This window comes from Chrysemys picta, chromosome 1 (genome assembly GCF_011386835.1).
Source record: "Chrysemys picta bellii isolate R12L10 chromosome 1, ASM1138683v2, whole genome shotgun sequence".
Lineage (NCBI taxonomy): Eukaryota > Metazoa > Chordata > Testudines > Emydidae > Chrysemys > Chrysemys picta.
In genome coordinates, this window is record NC_088791.1 from 229,025,182 (window position 1) to 229,041,232 (window position 16,051).

A 16,051-nucleotide genomic window follows, 5' to 3' on the forward strand; every position below is an offset into this window, starting at 1 on the left:
CAGTGAACTATGTACCTGAGTCTAGTTGCTCAGTAGAAGAGCAATATCCAACCTACTATACCCTCCCTCTCTGGGACTGATCTGTATGCGCCTTTCTTAGATGCATGGCAGAACAACAATTAAATAGTGTCAATGGGTCACGCTTGTGGAACAACTTCCTAATAATGCTTGCAAGCCTCCCTGCCCATTTTGAATGAGAGTAGCTAGAGAAGCACCTATCATCCCGGTGACTGGGCACATTATAAATACTTAGTATTGAAGCATTGCTTTAAGAAAATCATAGTAAATTTATTCTTTTCCTCATTTTATACCAGGGGTCGGCAACGTTCGGCACACGGCTCGCCAGGGTAAGCACCCTAGCGGGCTGGGCCAGTTTATTTACCTGCTGACGTGGCAGGTTCGGCCGATCGCGGCCCCCACTGGCCGTGGTTCACTGTCCCGGGCCAATGGGGGCGGCGGGAAGCTGCGGCAAGCACATCCCTCGGCCTGCGCCACTTCCCGCCGCCCCCATTGGCCCGGGATGGCGAACCGCGGCGAGTGGGGGCCACAATCAGCTGAACCTGCCGCGTCAGCAGGTAAATAAACTGGCCCAGCCCGCTAGGGTGCTTACTCTGGTGAGCCACATGCCGAACGTTGCCGACCCCTGTTTTATACCAAGACTCTGTAAAAAGATTATGCTTCTCTTAGGGACCTGCAATTTAAATATAACAATTTAAAGTATGTAGTGTGTGTGAGTCTGAAACTTCATGTAAGAGGAAAGAGACTGGTTTGAAAATAACTCCTTATAAAACCCATGAAGCATTTTATAACCATCACAGGTGAGTTGTTTCTCTAAACACAGCAGTCCAAATTACCAAGGATGAGTGTTGCCCAGACAACCACATATTAAAGACTAAGAAGGAGTTGGTACCACGATAAGTAGCCCTGCTGTGCAGCCAGGGGGATGCTGAGCAGCTGAGCAGTTTGTTGGGAGGAACCTCAACTCAAATGACCTAAGTGTGCAGAGAGATATTTAAGTCCTGAGAGTTTGTGTTGATAACTGGTAGCAACATCTCCTGACAGCACCATGAAATAGAAGAGAGGCATTTGCCACATTTATATTGCTATATAAAAACTATTTATCTATAGCTCTTGTTAATTTCTAAGCAGTGCGTGTGTGCGTGTGTGTGTGCACACGCGCACATATTTGGGATTATTGGTGGAGCTAGTAGACCACCTATTGTTAAGATTGCCTGACACTTCTTATTATAAAATCTTGTTTTCAGTTGCTTATAATTTTGCTATACTGTTTGAGTTGAAATTTTTCATGCTAGGTCTCTGTTTCAAGCTATTGGTTTTGTTTTTTTGTTTTTGTGTGTGTGTCTTTTTTTGGTTGTTTTTTGTGGGGAGAGTGGGTTGGTTTCGTTTTGTTTTATTTAGCCAAAATGGTTCCAATATTTCCAGGAATGAAACTAGGGAAAACAATATATTGTTTTGCCCATTTAAAAAATACTGATGACCTTTTCTTTGAAAAGCTATAGCATCCCCAGGCTATGCAGCAGGGCCGTGAAATTTGGCCTGGAGTGTCGTTTGTGTCAGGGAAAACACATCCACATTTGGCCAAGTTACAAGCCTTTGAAAAATCAGTTTGCACATAGAAAGTAGATTTCTTGCAAAGATTCTGTCCACACTGGGCATGCTCTAGCCTAAGTTAAGTAGATTTTTTTCCTGCAATTGCATTCTCTGGGCTGCTGCAGGCCATGCTGAATCCCAATACATATACTGAAAGACGGAGACTGTCTCTCCTGTGTTCTTATTGACACACACCCTGTGCTGGGCTCAGACAGTGTGGAGGAGGAAGCTGCTTGATTCTAATGCAGAGGGTGAAAGAGCTGGAGTGGGACTGGAAGGAGTTGATTGGGACAAGAAGTCTGGGGAGGAGACTGAGACTGGAGGTTGGTGGCAGGAGAGGGTAACTGGGACTGGGAGTTGGGGAGTGGGAGAGATATGAGAAGAAGAGAAACTGATGATAAGCTAGGGTGCATGAGGAGAACTGTAGCTGGATGGACAACCAGATTGAGAAAAGGACAATTAATTGAAGTTTCCAGAACACAGGCCCTGGTTGTAATGGGGGACTTCAATCACCCTGACATCTGCTGGGAGAGCAATACAGCAGTTCACAGACAATCCAGGAAGTTTTGGAGAGTATTGGGGACAACTTCCTGGTGCAACTACTGGAGGAACCAACCAGGGGCCATTCTCCTCTTGACCTGCTGCTTACAAACAGGGAAGAATTGGTAGGGGAAGTAGAAGTGGGTGGCAACCTGGGCAGCAGTGACCATGAGATGGTTGAGTTCAGGATTCTCACAAAAGGAAGAAAGGAGAGTAGAAAAATATGGATCCTGGACTTCAGAAAAGCAGACTTTGACTCCCTTAGGGAACTTATGGGCAGGATCCCCTGGGAGGCTAATATGAGGGGGAAAGGAGTCCAGGAAAGCTGCCTGTATTTTAAAGAAGCCTTATTGAGGGTGCAGGAACAAACCATCCCAATGTGCAGAATAGTAAATATGGCAGGTGACCAGCTTGGCTTAACAGAGAAATCTTGGGTGAGCTTAAACACAAAAAGGAAGCTTACAAGAAGTGGAAACTTGGACAGATGGCTAGGGAGGAGTATAAAAATATTGCTCAAGCATGCAGGGGTGTAATCAGGAAGGCCAAAACACAACTGGAGTTTCAGCTAGCAAGGGATGTGAAGGGTAACAAGAAGGGTTTCTATGGTAGGAGAATTGGTTGCTGGCCATTTGCAGAAAGAATCTCCTTTATGCCACCTGAATGGTCCGAAGGCCAGATCATAATGGAGACTGACTCACAATTGTAAGCAGTATATACACTACAATTCCCATCCCTGCCCCTTCGAGGGCTTGTTCACAAACCAAACTGTTTTATGGTTTCTGTCCTGGCCTTGGGTCAAAGCATGCTACCAATTTCCACTTACATAGAGGATCCCCCTGTGCAGAAATGTGGCAGGGGGAATAGTCACAATCCTTACTTCCTAGGATCCCACAAAAAGCCTGGCTCAGCACAGGGGAGTAAGGAAGGACTGGGCAAGCTGGGGCAAGGAGTCAGTAGCCCTGTTATGGGTGGGGCCAGGGCAGGAAGACACACATTGTCCACCTACTCTGAAGCTTACTTTGAGGCTCTATCACCTTTTCTGCCAAGCCACTGCTCTGGCTGAAGAGTAGACTGAGGGCAGAGAGGTGCAGAACATGTGCACAGTTGCCTTTCTATAGATGCCCTTGGATCTTTGATGTTTACCCTCCCCACTGGCTCCTTCTGTTGGGAAGGCAAACTCCATTCCCGTAATTGAGTGGGAATGAACTTTGTGAGGCAATAATTATAGAGATTTCTTCTCTCTTAGCCAGCTCTCTTGAGATTTTTCCACATGCAATCCATAAACATTTTGTTCTGAATAATAAAGATTCTCCACATTGGTGCTTTTTTTAAAAAAACACACAAAGAGAGCCTCTTTGTAGGTATTTGCTGCAATAGCTTTGCGTTTCATTGTTCTGGGAATAGGTAAATCCCATTCATTTCATTACATAGTTTAAAGTAAATACAAAGAAGGTATTCACCACTTAGCAATCTTGTATAATTGAATGCAGTAAGATACACTGAGGGGAGCCTAGACCTTTAGAAATGAATGAAATGATAGATAGGGAGGATGTTTGCCCTGAATATATGATAAAATCTGGCTTGCGTATGCAACATTGTCAGACACTTTTATGTTGTGGCTCAAATGCCACTGTTGTTCATCCATGGCTATACTGATTTCTATATTTCTCTTTTCAGATAAGGAGGCTGCAAGAGAAAACAAAATGATAGGCAACCAGTAACTAGGGCTTATTCTCTGTGCCCACAAATCAAAAAATGAACTTTAAGATGCTGAAATATTTTCATTTGTGAACAGCATAATATTTAGAGCTGAACTGGAACTTTGATTATACAGGCAGTGATAGAGGCCATAACCATGAGCTGTTAATATAGTGCCTGATCCTGATCCTATTGGCACAAATAGCCAAACTCCTATTTACTTTAATGGGTGTAGGATTGGTCCCAGAAATGGATGTTTTGTAAGGAGACACTTTATTCCACGCACTGACGATTGTTAAGTGATACCATTTCCCAAAATTCAGATGCCGGTCACAGCAGGAAAGACACTTTTGTCTTTCCAAAGTTTACAGATTTTCTTTCTTTAGTTTTTGAATGTAAATGTTCACAAAAACTATGTAATACAAATTTCAAGGGCTAAAGTTATTAAAATTATGCATAAACCTGAATAAATAATAGTTACTGTGGAAAATTGTCTTTTATCACATACTAATTCTTTCTCTCTAGTGATTAGAAAGAGGAATCTTAAATTAAATATTAAAATATGATAGGCTTTAACTGCTTATATTATCCCTATAATTATACATACGGGTACTCTGATCTACTAAGGAATAATATATGCTTGTCTTCAACTGGTAGAGACAGAGGGAAGATGGAACAAGACAAGGCCAACTAACCAAGCAGAACCAGACAAAACAAAACTAGATAATAAGTAACTCACATTATTTCTCTCTTTAATACTAAATAGCACTTGCAAAACATTAGACAAATATAATAATATTAATACTCTGAAATAATATTGAATAACAATGAATGTTGTATGAATCATACAAAATACACATCACTTAAAGGGCCCCAGACTTTGTCTGTGAACATGCACACAGAGATTCTATAGGGTGCTTAATTTGCATTCAGTCAGTTTTTGGGTCATCACTTATTGCAACAGAAGTGTTTTCCTCACATCATATGTAAGACAATACAACCCTCCTTGTTTCCAGATCCTCTATCACATTAAAGTCATAAATAACACATTATATACTTGCCCAATATCGCTTGTCCATGTAAGAAATTTCTGTATTTGTCATAGGGTTGTTATGTAGTTGTGAATAGGAAGGGCAATAACCTCTGTGACCATGGTGAATGAAATGGTCAATGATATAGTCTTCCAATCAATGTGCGGTCCACACTATGGTCCACACTTTTGAGGGTCTCTGTTCTGTTGAAAGTTGGGCTCTGAGATAGCTAACAATATTATTTCAAGAAAGCTCACCCTGGGGTCACATATTTATTGTCAATGATTTTGCCTCTCTGGGGCCCCAATCCAGCAAAGGACATAAGCTCATGCTTAACTTGAAGCACATACAGCATCTTATTGATTCCAGTGGGACTATGCACATGCTTAAAGTTAAACATGAGCTTATGTCCTTTGATTGAGGTCTGTGAGAATTCTTCTATTTTCAATATCCAAGGTCACATTTGAATTTGGTAGTAGTGATTATAAGGTTAAGATTATAAAACAGCGAACCACGGCCACTGGGAGCTGCAGGGGGCCATGCCTGCAGACGGTCAATGTAAACAAGCCGTTTTGTGGCCTGCCAGTGGATTACCCTGACGGGCCACGTGCGGCCTGCGGGCCGCAGGTTGCCAACCACAGCTTTAAAGTGTATGACTAAAAGCTATTTAGGGAGTTGATAATCAGGTGTTCTCCAGATAAAGAAAAAAACCCAACACCTCAAAGCAGGTGTGGCCCAAATTCAATGGGCTATTCATTTGCATCTGAGGTTGGAGCAGAAAAAAATAATTTGCATAGTATCAATTACCAGTGTGGGAGGAAACAGCATGGAGCCTTTCTTCCAGACCTCATGGCTCCTTTACTTAGCATGAATGAATGAACTTTATCTGGGGGTACACTTCAGAAGAAGACATTTCAAGGTTCACTTGAACTATAAAGAGAAGGGGAGTTATCCTTCACCTTAGGAGAAAAAGAAACCAAGCAATTTGAACTCTGTGATGGGTCCTGGCCAAGCCGGCCAGTAAAAAGCAGGAAAGGAAACTGTAGGTTAGAGAAACCATCTTGAACAAAGACTGGATCTTGCTAGATTAAGTTTTAGACTTTTAGAAGTGTGTTTTCGCTTTTATTTGCCATCTCTACCTCTATTCCTTTTACGTGGTATCACTTAATCCATGTTCTTTTGTTAATTAACTTGTTTTGTTTTCATTATAAATCACCCGTGCTGTGTAAGTTCAGTACAGTGTGTGCTTCTAGAAAGCTAACTGGTTGGAATGTTATACTGTCTCGGTAGAGGCAGTGAAACAAATATTTTTTTTTTCTGTGAGGGTCCAGTGAGAGGGACTGGTCCCTGCAGGAGGATGATTTTGGAAGGAATTTGGAGCTGGAATGGTCAGACTTCCAGGAATCTCCAAGCTGGGGCAAGCCAGGATGAGGCCTGTTGGCTGCTGGCAGGCTGTTGGGGTCAGTGGTCTGAACCAAAGCTGCACAGTCACAGTGTTACAAGGCAGATGTTGACTGAACCCCTTACTGGCCTAGACGAATCCCAAAATAGCACACCCATATAGACTGGAACTGAAGAAAATGTTTGTAGGAACCACAATATAGTGAAGCCATCAATAATTACAAAAATCTAATATTTAATTTATAAACTCAATCTACTATAATTTTGTTTAGAATTTTTTAATACATCAAACTAGCAGTACATGTGTTACTGAATTACAGATAATGAGACAAGCTTCTGGTGCACTGAATTAATTATAACGTCCACAGCAACATGATTAGAATAATTATGCATAAACTAAATTTTCTGTTTTCTTTTCCTAACATGGATACTTACAAGAAGAGGACAAGGGATTCCACCAGATACTTCACTAGATGTCTAATACTGCAAATGTCTTTAAAGGGCTTAAGAGAGACAATATGGCTACAATGCGGCTACAACTACAATGCAAACAACTTTAAAATCCTTGGACAAGTGAGAACGTCTTTCAAAATGCCTAGTAAATAGGAAAATAGAATTGCATATAATGACCCTGATCCTGAAAGCTTATATACTATGGCACAGAAAGCTCCACAATAGTTAGATAGTTTATACAAATCTCTTAATTCTGCAGAATTGGACTGGAATCCCTGCTAGATCTTCAACATCTTTTTTGAGATTGGATGACCGGTACTGCCCACAATATTGCAGACATGTACTCACTGTCAGGGACTGCGGAATGCCATTTAAAGTAGGACTCATGGATTTGGGTACAAAGTTTAATTTTGTTGCTTCCATACGCATTGCTTTGTATTTATCAACATTGGATTCATTTGCCATCAAGTTTCCATTTACCTAGTTTGCATCGGCTTCTGAAGTTCCTCATAGTTCTCTCTGATCTTGATTAATGACTGTGTCTTAGTGTATATATTTCACACTGATGTCATAGGGTGGCCTCCTCCAGGGCACCCCATCATGGTCTGGGGTCACTCTGCAGGATGCCTGCCATCAATCTCCCCCCTCTTCAGGACTCCCCAACTAAGCTCCACACAGATCAGTCTTGCAGGGCTTTTATTTATTCTCCAAAAACCAACAAAACAAAATGCAAATAAGAACATTAGATAATTATTCTGCTGTTGTTAGTATCTGCCCTGCGTATATTTCCTCCGGGGCTATTGCTAGCCTCCTGTCCTGGGTAGGTCCTTTATTTCTCTACAGTTCCTCCAACTCTCTCAGCCCTCCCCTCCCCCCACTCACTTCCACTTTATTCTACTCTTGATAGGGAATCAGATGATCCCTGCTCAGATGTGCTTCTGCAGTCAGTAGGGTTGGCTGAACCCAGTCCTCTAGCCCTTAAAGGTGCAAGCCTCCGATTTACAAATACCTAGTACAATGGGCACATAATCTTGGTTGGGGCCTCTAGATACTACTATAACACAAATACATATTTTTTTAAACTATAGAGATCCATCTATTTGCAAGTAGTACTATTATTGAACAGTTTACAGATTTTACTTTGTTTGTGGGTATAAAGAAACAAGGTACTTTTAAAATTTGCTGGACTCTCGAATGCAAGTTAAACATACTGCTTACACATATAAGCTATAGCTTGGTTTGGTTAATATCTTAGGAACCAATTCAGCAAGGTACTTAAGCATATGCCTAACTTTAGTCATGGGAGTATTCCCATTTAAGTTACTGGGAGTGATCCCATGATAAAAGTTAAGCATGAGCTTAAGTACCTTTCTGAATCTGAATTTACAATTTCTGTTTTACAAAAAAAAAGTTACTCTCCTTTTCTGGCCTTTCTCCTCTGCTAGCCCATCTCCCTGTTACTATCATAAGAAAATAGTGCCTTTCATTGAGCTGAATATCAAGATTTATTGACCCATGGTGAGAGATAATGATCTTGAGGGGCAATAAATTTTGATGCTCACAAAAACGTTAAGTCAATCCAGTAAAGTGATTGCTCAGGAGATCAATAAAACTCAGTTCTTTAATGGAGGAGTGTCCTAGAGAAGGTGGAGCAGAACTGTACACAGTATATTTGGGGATACTTTGGGACAGTCTCTTAAGACAAGAAGTTATCTAATAAATAAACTCCCATACTTGTTTCACTATATGTTCGCTACATATACCATGAATGGCTTCAATGTAACTGGAAATCTTTCCATTATAGATGATGTATGCTTTTTTTTTTCCTTTTAAAATAGCGTGTGAGATGAGGAAAATTTACAGTTCTGAAAAAAAAAGCTATTGCTTAGCTCCTAAAAACTGATTAATATCATATCTCAGAAGTGATTAATTTTATCCCTGAATTCCAGGGCAGCCAGTTGGGATGTGCTTTTCTGTATGAAGTGTGATTGGCTGGCTTTGATCCAGACATCAGTATTGTTCACTATAAAGACTTGCATGGCTTCATATATATGTAGATTTTAAGGCAAGAAGGGACCATTAAATCAACTAATTTGACCTCCTTTATATCAGAAGCCAAAAAATTTCACTCAGTTACCTGTGCATTGAGCCAAAAACTTGTGTGTGACTAAAGCATATCTTTCAGAAACTTATCCAGTTTTCACCAAAGACTCCGTTAAGAGATGGAGAATCCACCACTTCCCTTGGTGGAATTGTTAATTGCCCTCACTGTTTAATATGTGTGCCTTACTACTAATTTGAATTTGTCTGGCTTTGACTTCCAGCAATAACTTCTTGTTATATTGTTCTCTGCTAGATTAAAGAGACCTTTGGTACCCAGTATTTTCTCGCCATTAAGGTACTTATAATCAAGTCACCTATTAATCTTTTTTATAAGCTAAACAGACTGAACTCTATAAATCTATCCCTGTAAGGAATTTTCTCCAGCCCTTGACTCATCTTTGTGGTTCTTTACTGCATCCTCCCCAATTTTTCAACATACTTTTTAAAATGTGGATGTGTGGGCTGGTGTGTTGGTGCAACAGTACACCCTGTGACCAGGTGGATCACTGTACCTACATTTGCTTGGTCTAGTGGAGCTGCCAGTAAGTTCCTGGTCCCCACGGGGTCTCAAAACCCCTTTCTGTTCTTAAGACTCTCAGAGAATAGTTAGGGGAAACCAAGCCCTCCCACTCCACTGGGTTTCAGCTCAGGGCCCATAATCTAGACAGGCAGAATCAGGACCCACTGACTCTGGCCATGCCCAGAACTCCTTCCAACCTCCTCTGGTTTCTGTAGGCTTTTCAGCCTGTTGGTTCAAAAGTCGCTTCTCTAGCCTGCTTGCTCCTCTGGCAGCTGCCCCACCCCTCTGCTGTACATGAGTACAGTTCTGAGATCAGATTCATAGTAGAGATGCTGAGCTTAGTAGTTGCAAAGAGTTCTTTCAGAATAAGTCCATAGGTTACAGTCCAATGTTCATATCCAGCGTGATCCAGGTGGGACTGGAGATCTCAGTCTTACGATTCAAGCTTCCCCTGCCTAAAGCATCAAGCGGATCTGAGCAGGGGTGGCAGGTTTGTATAATTTTTGGTGGTGCCCAGAATGGGTCCAAGTTCTGCCCCCCCCCCCCCATAGTCTCACACACATGCCTAAGGCTCTGGGAGGGAGTTTGGGTGTCGGAGTGGGTTTGGGGTGCAGGCTCTGAGAGGAATTTTGGGTGTGGGAGGGGTGTGGTCTCTGGGACGGAGTTTGGGTGCTGGGTGCAGGCTCTGGACTGGGACAGAGAGTTGGGGGTACGGGAGAGGTTGTGGGTCATGGAGTTGGGCTGTGAATGAGGAGTTTGGGGTGCAGCAGGCAGGCTGCCCTGGGGTTGGGGCAGGGGGCCAGAGAGGAGGACTCCACCCAGCCCTCTCCCTGCCAGCAGCAGCGAGCTCCAGGGGAGGAAGGGGAGGAAGGGGGGTGAGAGGAAGAGGAGGGGGAGGGGGAGGAGTGGTGCCCTCCCCAGACCCCCCAGCAGGACACTCTCCCAAGTCCCCCCAGGCTGCTGCTCAGGAGGCCCAGCAAGGATAAGCCCCTGCTCAGAGTCGACTCAGAATCGCCTCCCAGGGGTGGGGTGGGGGACTGCCATGTGCCTGTGCCTGCCAGGCTTTTCCCTTCTTTCTGACCACACATGACCCAAACCCCGTGATGGATGTACCTACACAAAGACAGGGAGAGAGAATAAAAAACAGAAAGAAAACTCTAAAATTAAATCTTTTTAAAACAATAATTTCACATCATAACATTATGAAATATTCAATATATATTATTGCAGTTACTTTTTCATAATAATTGAAAAAGTATTGTATGGTTAGTAAATATTATTACTGCATTATATTTCTGTGAATAAAAATGTGTTTAACGTGTTGTTATCAAGGTTTTATTTCTATCCATTGGCACTGTACCTTTGCATTCGCAAAGGAATTTTCATCTGCAACTAAAGAAATTAAAGGAATTAAGATTGTATTGTCATTTAGGGCAAAATTGTGAGGCCCTTACTTTATATTTACTTAATGCTTACTAAGGGTATATGTACACAACAGCAGTTACAGGGCTGCACCTGTGCTGTTGTAACAACATAGTGTGGACGCTTCCTACATCCACGAAAGGGTTTTTTTCTGTCAATATAATTAACCCACCTCTCTGAGAAGGGTCGTTAAGTTGACAAAATAATTCTTCCATTGGCCTATCTGTGTCTACAGTGAAGGTTAAGTTGACCTAGCTGTGTTGCACAGGGCACAACATTTCTCACAATATATCTAAGTGATATAGCTAGATGGATCTAATTGACTTCTGTGGGAGTTTGACTATGTAAGAAAAAGTGAATTGAAACTGAATAAGGACCTCAAGAATTGGTACTTAGTGGCAATGACAATGGCCCAATCTCCAAATAAGAAGGGAGAAACGGTATGGCCTTTCCATTCCCATTCCCATTCCCATGCCCAAACACACACACACACACACACACACACACACACACGTCAAAAACAACAAGGAGTCCTTGTGGCACCTTAGAGACTAACAAATTTATTTGGGCATAAGCTTTCGTGGGCTAGAACCCACTTCATCGGATACAGACTAACACGGCTACCACTCTGAAACCTGTCAACACCACACACCAGATACAGTGTATTTAATCTAGCAGAAGTTACATGGTAGTCTTATGTAGGGTCAGGGTAGCTGAATTTATATATACCAAACCACAATCCCATCCTGTTGTTTTGGTTTAGTTATTAAACTAATGTAGTTTACTAGGCTGTTCCAATTCAATTAGAAACCTGTATATAAAAAAATGGTTTTAGAACAAAGAAAAACTTTTGTAGCCATTTAGTGGAAAATAACAATAGTTAAAGCCAATCATTGCTAAAGAAGATTGATTGTAAGGGCCCTTTTGGGTACACTCCAGTGTAAGCCCAGGCTCAGACTCAAGCCTGAGTCCACAACCTCCTTCCATCTATGTAGAAATCTCTCAGACTTGGGTTTGGACCTAGGGTCCTAAGAGCCTGTGGGTATGGAGAGTCCAAGCCTGGGTCAAGCTGTGATGCAGGGTTTGAGACCTATTACATTGCAGTGTAGACGCAGCAGCACATGACTCATGTCTTGGGAATCCACCAAAAGTATCCCACAATCCCATGGGCCAACTTTCTTTGTCCTCTCTATCCCAACAATCTCTAATCAATTCAATTGAAAATGGAAGCCAACCCCCTTGGCATATAGCAGCAGCTCAGTGCATCAGTGTTAACCTTTCCGTTGTCTTCTGATCACTAAGCTACAAATACACCATCAAAGAGCCTTCTGTGTTTGCAATGGAGACTGATCAGAACAAGCTTTTGCAAAGCATGCTGCCTCACGGTCACAGAGCAGAGCAACATTTTGGTGAATTTCCAGTGTGAGGCCAGAAAAAAGTGCACATTAGCAAAATACCAGGCATGGCCACACATATTAGCAGATAGCTAAAAAACTGGCAACTTTGCAAATTTTCCAAACTGGTGAGCAGTGCAAGGAGCAAATTAAGAGACTGGAGAGCAAGTACCAGAAGACCAGGGACCAGAATTGCACCTCTGGCAACTTGCTGACCTTTTGTCCATTTTATGAGGATTTTGACTGGGTATTGGGCACCACCCAGCTTGAAGCCAACCATGGTGCATGATGACCTAGTCATCTAGGATGGTGCCCTGCTGCCCCCTGAATCCAGCATGGAGACTGACGCAGGCCAGCTGCAGGCTCCAAGTGAAGACCATGAAGTGACTCTGTTGTTGCAGCCAGTCCCAGAGTATGATGTGGAACAGGATCAGCAGCAAATTTAGGTCCATACTTGGAGAAGCTATTTGATTGTCCCCCTCCCTCCAGAACACCCCATGGCAAAGCCTGCAGCAAACCTGGGGAAGATAGAAGCTGCCCCAAGCCTGGTAAGTTTGTGACACCAATTAAATTTCATTACTACAGTAACGGGAGGGATTTCAGCTCTATGAACCATTGCAAATTTTATGAGACGCCCCGTCAACCAGCATGTATCTCCTACTGGTGGTTCATATCCCAGTGTCTTGGCATCACCCTGTTCTTCCACCATGAGGAGTTCAAAGTGGCGAGCAGGAAATGCAAACAACAAAGAACAGCTTTAAAGAATATTATTACTGGAAAGGCATTGATTTTTGCTAGGGTCATTCCTGTTTTCCTTAAAATAATAATGGCTTTAAGTTTGCCACTCTGTAATCACTCAATGGTCTGCAGAGCCAAATGGGAAGAGTGAAATTTCAATTAGATGTAGTCCATGCAGTCCACGAGTGACAAAATCATTTCTCCCAAGTCTGACTGGGATGTCAACTTTTGTCCAGAAATGTGCCATGGGCAGGAGTGGAGTTTGGTGTGCTTGTGTGCAGCCATAACAGAGTCAGGTGTAAGCTAACACAGTATCCTGTTGATTCCCTCATGGATTCTGACTCTATCTGGGTTGCTGATAGCTGCAAACGTTTCCTGAAATAGGAACTCTGGATAGGTAGTCACGTTCCAGGGAAAGATATATTTTCCAGGGCCAGCTTGGTAGCTGACAAGTCCACTCCCCTGATAGATGTGCTGTTCAGTCACTATATATTTAAATACTTCAGCTGCATACACTGCATGTTTCCCACCAGTTATCCCACTTGGAATAACATCTCTCTTTGTCAGTAGGGTGCCAAAAGAACAGTTATGGCCTCCAAAATGTGAAAGGCCTGAAATGATAGGAAAAGCCTTTTGTAGCAAGGCCACTTGCCCTCCCCTGCCCACAACCAACCCAAGTAGTTATGCAACTTTTATAAAACAGAAACAACTTGTAATTTTAAGTTTACCATTGTTGCTATAGTTCTATAACTTCAGGCTGTGTCCAGAAAGACTCTATAGACTGATGCATCCTTTCACAATAAATTGTGCTTTAGTTTTGAAATATAATATTTTATGTCCTTGAAATTCCACAAGAATTAATTCTATGCTCTTCCACTAAGTTATTTTAGACAATAATCCATTTCGTGTCCTATTTCAGGACCCTCAACCTCTACCGACTGCTGTGCATCCACAACTTGACCCCTGGCCCAATGTACCTTCCCGGAATGTTCCAAGCGGAAGAGGTTCCATGATGAAGTTATGGTCAAAATTCTTGAGAGGGCCAACAAGCAGGTCCAGTACCAGAGCAGAGGGACTTAAGGAGAAGGAGCATGCCAAGAGGCAGGAGGAAAGGCTGAGGCTCACTGCGCAGCTGGTGAACAGGATTTCAGCGAGGGAGAAGGCACTTGCAACACAGTTCCTAGAACAGGAATGGTGACTAAGGGAGGAGGACTGAGCTTAACAGAGAGAAATGTTTGAGCAATTCATCTCCATCATGGCTGGAAGGTATCAGCTCCTGTTACTTCTTCTACACCATGGCCTGATCTCTTCCCCCTCCCACACTCCCCAGCAATGTACCCTCAGTCCAGAAATAATTGGGACAACTCCATGTCAGGGTGGCTCATGCAGTTATTATTAAATGAGTGGGTGGGCAGGGCAACTAAACCCTATGTAGCCTTCCTTTCTGAACTCCTCTCCTGTGGATACCTCCACCCCCTCTTCCACACCAAGTGTATGGAAAATAGGGAAAGAAGGGAAAGGAGGACGTGGGGCCAGTAGTAGGGGGTTTGTGTGGGAGTTGCACTGTTTCCTGTATGTTATTTGTTTTGTTTTGGAAATGTTCTTCTCTTACTTGTTACTGAATGCTGTAATGGCAGCTGCCCTGCCTAGCTATGGGTGACTGTAGTACTGTTAAAACACATATTTACAAATAAAGCCTTTTATGTGATCAAGAACATTTATTGCTATCATTGCAGCCCATCATACAATCATGATTTGAGATAATAAAGCTAAAAACATGATCAGGAGCAATAATTTATTACTAAGCAAACACTATTCCTCTACATAGTTAGGCATAGCGATTCACACTTCAGAATCTTCCTAATATGAATCCACAATGTGATTCATCCCCCCTCTCCCCCAGTTCATCATTCATCATGTCATTCATAAGTATCTTGCATGGCAATCAACCCCCTGCCTCTCCCAGCACTGACCCCTCCCGCAAGCATTGTAGTACTTACAGGTACTATTCTGCCTCTTTCACTGAGCCATGCAAGTCCATAAGGTTGGAACACAGACCATCCATGACTTCTGTTGCCCAGGTACATCCAGCTCCTGCTGTGGTAGGTGCATTTGAGCATACTGATTCAGCAGCCCTTTGCTGTCATAGGTCCATTCAGGAGGAAGTGGCTCACCTCCAGTTTCACAAACATTGTAAAGAGCACAGCAAGCCACAATAATGTGGACAGCATTGATGACACTGGCATCCAAATGGGTCTGTAGAAATCTGCAACAGGATTTCAATCACACAAAAGCACATTCAACAACCATTCTATACCTGCTGAGAGAGTAATTAAAACTTGTTTTGCCAGGGCCTCTGAAATCAGGATACAGTTTCATAAGCCAAGGCAAAAGGGGTCCCCCAGAACAGCACTGAGGACAGTATCTCCATTTATGACAATGTCATTTGGTGGGAATAGTGTCCCAGCCTGACCATGAATGTAGACTCCCAATTGGTGAAAAACTCTGGCATCATGACCTTTTCCACTGCAGCCCACATTGACATTCATAAATCAGCCTCTGTGGTCCACAAGGGCCTGCATAGCAATGGAGTAGGTCCATTTGTGGTTTATATATTGATGTACTCCTTGAGGAGGGCAAACTAAATGCATGCGAGTCCCATCAATGAAACCCCATTCCATCAAAACCAGCAATTATCTCAGGAATGTCTTTAATGCCCACAACCTTGGGGTAAACCACACACCCAATTACCTGAGAAACCTCTGGCACCACCTTACCCCCAGTCAACTTTCCAATGCCAAAGAGATTGCCAACGGACTTGTAGCAGTCTGGGATATCCATCTGCCAGATGGCTGTAGCAACCCACTTCTGGATTGAAAAGGGTGATCTCATTTGCTGGCAGGTTAGGGCAAGCTACTCACAGAGCTACAGAAAGTTCTGGACCCACTGCTGGTCATCCCAGTTCTGAATAACGATGTGATCCCACCAGTCTGTGTCTGCGACCCTGCCCTAGATGTGCTGGTCTATGCAGGGGGCCTCAGCAGCTATATCCAATGTACTGAGCAGCATCAACCAATGTGAATCTGCCATGCCAGAGTACTCTTCCTTCTCTGCCAGCCCTCCTCCCTCTGTTCCATCAT